Source organism: Heterocephalus glaber, unplaced genomic scaffold (genome assembly GCF_053883595.1).
Source record: "Heterocephalus glaber isolate CG9 unplaced genomic scaffold, H.glaber_assembly_v1.0 deba00000122, whole genome shotgun sequence".
NCBI classification, from domain to species: Eukaryota; Metazoa; Chordata; class Mammalia; order Rodentia; family Bathyergidae; genus Heterocephalus; species Heterocephalus glaber.
Genome location: NW_028258138.1, coordinates 77,675,285 through 77,679,833, shown reverse-complemented (window position 1 = coordinate 77,679,833; position 4,549 = coordinate 77,675,285).

Below are 4,549 nucleotides of genomic sequence, written 5' to 3'. Positions count from 1 at the left end.
TTTTAAAAGTACAGACATTCATCATTTAATGACCAGGTATAGTTCCTGTGACTGGGTTGTTAAATGAATCAGTCACTAAGTGAGGAATTGTATATAGTATGTACATTACAACATTCAGAACAAAGAAATTCTCAAAGGCAACTCCAACTTGATGACTTTGATTTTACTTACATAACTCTTGCATGCAGTACTGTAATGTATAATAGAACATAAAGCTACAGAACTGTACTGCATAATACAATCAGCAAAAATTACAGTACTGCATAAACAAAGTTTTCTGTACAAAAAAATTAAGATTTTATAAACAAGATGTAAAGAACTTAAAAAAACCAGTTGTAAGTCTAAGCAGCAAGTCTTAAGTTTAAACAATGCATCTCAGTCTGAAGTCTGAATAGTCTTTAAACAGGCAGGTTATTAAATGAGGAATATCTGTACTTATATAACCTTGTCTGAATTCGGCCTTCCCATCTATCCACAGGTAGTATCAATGGCTAAATCCTGAATAATGGAAAATTCTGGTGAATTCTTGATGCTGCAAGCTTATCAGATGGTCAGAGTGGCACCCTGAGTCCAAAAGAGAGACATGATATAAAGTAGATGTCTCTTTATTTGAATATCCTAAGACTGCTCAAATGCAAGCTGTCCCAACTGAGCTAACATTTAAAAAAATGTTTTGTGTGTTACACACAAAAAAAGCATCTCCAATTCTCATCATCTTTGTTATCATCATTACCCCATTAGAAAAGAAGGGGAGGGCTGGGATTTAGTTCAGTGGTTCCACTGCATGCCTTACAAGTACAAGGTCCCAAGTGTGATCCCCAGTACCAAAAAAAAAAAAAAAGAGTGGACACCCAGTGAGCAGGTAGAAGGACCCCATTAAAACATTTCCACACAGCATTGTAAATCTTCATCTGAGCCCGAGAGAGCCCCTTCCAGAAAAAGAAAGGAATGCATAGTGCGGGGTAACCTCATTAAACTTCTATTTGTTCTATCTTGAAATGACTCAAGAAATAAGAGGTTAAACTCAGCACAGTGGTGCACACCTGTAATACCTGCGCTTTGGAAGGCTGATGCAGGAGGATTGCAAGTTTGAGCCCAGCTTAGGCAACTTGGCAAGACCCTGTCTCAAAATAAAAATAAAAAGGGCTGGGGATTTAGCTCAGTGTAAAGGCCCTGGGTTCAATTCTCAGTACCTAAAACAATAAATAATGAGCTAATTAAGTAGTGAATAAATAAATAAATAAATGAAAAGAGCTTAGATTATTGAATTGTGCTACACTGGTTCCCTAAACCACTGTGTTTTAAAGTGTAGACTGCCTGAGTTGGAATCACCTGGGGGACTGGTTAAAAAAAAAAAAAAAGAAAGAAACCTCAGGATACAGAGTTCTGCCTCCAACACACCTGATCAGTATTTCTGAGGAGAAGCCTGGGAATCTGTATTATTGACAGACCTTAGTGACTCCTATCATAGACAGAAACCAGAGCCCAAGGCCAGTGTGAGTGGATTAAGCAGGAAGCTGGGGATGGACACAGTGGCCACCCCAGGTGACCGTCTTTCCAATGGGAGAAAAAACTGCAAAGGTCACCAGGACCAGGTTTAGTCAGTCACAGGGAGGAGACAAGCAGAGGCTAATGTTTGGGGTAGGGGTCTTGGGCGACTGCTGAACAGGACTTTGCTCCTCTAAGACAAAGGAAATTATCCATGCAGCCTTTGGGGTGTTCCAGCACCAGGAATATGTTCCATGGCCCAGCAGGATGTCCACTTTGCAGCTTTGAGCCCAATTTATCCAGTCTGATGTCACAGCCCTCTGTGTTCTGCTGCAGCCCACTTGGCCTTGTCATCAAGCTGCTGCTTTAATGTTTCCAACTCACCTTCCAGTAGCAGGAGCTCTGCTCCTGGGATAGCTCTTCTGTGTTATGTTGACAATGGCCCCATCTGCATCAGCTCTCAGCAGAATGAGATTCCATTCCCTTTACACACTAGGAGAGCATGTGGAGCCTCTCCTGGGCATCTCTCCCACTGTTCCGTGCAGTGACAGACATGTGTGTGCTGTCTGGACCTCGATTTACAACTCTACCCTGTCCTAACAATTCCTGCAGCCATGATATACCCTTAGACTGAGAGACTGAGTTTATAATATTACAGATTTTATTCCAAGAACATCAAGGCTCCCAGACAGCAATCAGTGGATACAGGAAGCTGTTGGACAGCTGTTTTAATTCAACAGATGTTTCATGAGCACTTACTTCATGCAAGAGGAGAAGGTGCAGTGGCTCAGCCATGGAGCATGGAGGACCACCTCAGGTGGAAGAGCCCCAATGCACCTACACTTTACTGTCAGCATCAGGGTGTGGAATGAATGCGGCAGAGTTAAATAGCATATATTGCTGCATATAAAGGACTCAAGATATAGTAGCAGTATATTGCTTTAGTTAAGCCACAGCATTCTGTCATCTGCCTATCTATCTGTTGATCTATCTATCTATCTGTCCATCTGTCTATGTATCTACCTACCTACCTACTTATCATGTTTAGGCTCAATTGCATACATACACACATAGTCATAGACTCGCACAAATATTGTGTCTAGAGTAGACACACACATACATGCTGGTCCTGTTACCTTGGAGGTAGTTTCATAGGGCTTAAAATTGGCTGATGTATAAAGCTGTCAGAAGGCTGTCCCTCCCTCAGGCTTGGTCTTCCTTGTGTATTTGCTGTGATGAAGCTCCTGTACCTTTCAAGTGGCTACAGACACTCAGTGCTCTTACCCACCTTGGGAAGCCCCATTAGTGAGGACTGAGTTATCTGACTGTGTTCCAGAAGCATCTGTGAAATGACTGCTCCTGCTTTCCTCAAAGCCTGTTGAGAGTGGGCAGTGAATGGTGAGGGTGGAAGCCTTGGAGAGAAAAGGGACACCTCGTGGGTTTCTCACTAAAGAGAAACCATTTGATACTTGCCCATGTGTGTCCAATTCATTTCACTTCACATTACGGTCTCAAAGTGCATCCATTTTTCTACAAAGAACTCAAACTTATCTTTCTTTTTTTTTTTCGGTACAGGGAATCGAACTCGGGACCTTGGGCTTTCGAGGCAGGTGCTGGAACCACTGAGCTAATTCCCTGGGTCTCAAACTTATCTCTCTTTATGGCAGAATAGTACTCCATTGTGTGTATATACATACCTCATTTTCTTTATCCATTCATCTGGTGACAGACATATAGGCTGCTTCCAAGATTTAGCTCTTATGAGTTGTGCAGGTATGCATGGATCACTGCAATATGATGTCTTTAACTCTTTGAGGAATTTACCTGGAGAGGAATAACTGGGTTGAATGGAATTTCTGAGAAAAAACCCAAAAAGTAAAAGATCAAAATAACAGAGACAATATGCAGTAGGGAGATAGATTGTTTGCAGATTGGAAGGGGAACTATAGATGGAGGAAGGAAAGGGAGAGGAGAGCAAGGGAAGTGAAAGATGTGTTATGTACAAGTACCAACTCCACATGGTATGCAGCAAACAGGTGTGTGTGTGTGTGTGTGTGTGTATGTATATATATGTATAAATATCCAGAGAGAGTGAGCAAGAGAGGCCTCATGGAGCAGCAGGGAGACAGCTCTGTGCTCAGGGTGGCCATCCAAGACCTGCTGCACTCCAGTCACAAAGAAACAGTCCCCATGCTTCCTGGGGGAAACTTGACCCCAGTCCTCATTGAGGACCATCCGGCATATTTCCAAAGGCACTGCTGGGCACATCGAGGCAGGCACAGAGCAGCTGCTTTTTCTGTGGCAACGCTGCCCTGGAGAAAGCCCCCAGCCTTGCTGTGGAGGAGTCACTGCCAAGGAGGTGGTGGGGTGGGGCCCACAGAGCCCTGGAGACCAGCTCACAAGCTCTCTGCTTCCAGCACAGGGTGTGTAGCCCTGGGTGGTCACTGTTTGACAGACTCCTCCAGAGGTGAGGAGGGACTTCCAAGGGTTGAGGTTCAAAGGGCTCAGAAAAGACCTTTGAAACCCCCACAGGTGGGGCTGGGACACAGCTCAGTGGTAGAGGGTGCTTGGGCTCCATCCTCAGTATCTCCCTCCAAAACCCACAGATGTTTCACAGGGGCGGTCAGTGTGGCCACCGTGGTGGTCCATGCATCCCACGTTGGTGGCTGGCTTTGGGCATGATGGGCTGTGTGGCTTTGAAGCATCTCCTCCCAGACCCAAATTCCAAGATGACAAAGAGGTTGACACCCGAGACTTCAACCTGAGTGCTGGTAACTTCTCTGCCCACTGGGGAAGTCACCTCCCTGCGGCTGTGATCTCCTTGTGTGTGTCCCGCTCTGCTTAGAAGCCCGCCTCTCACAGAAGTGCCACCAATCTCTCCAACTGGGGTGGAAGACAAAAATGTAGATCCCAGCTCTGAAATATGGGCAGGACACGTGTGTCCCCACACAGGACTGCAGTGAGGACCAGGCAACCCGCAGCTTCCACAAGAACTTTGCTGGAGGAAAGCTCCTGGGAGGAGGAGGAGCTCCAGCTCAGGGAGGGGATGGAGAATGGGTGG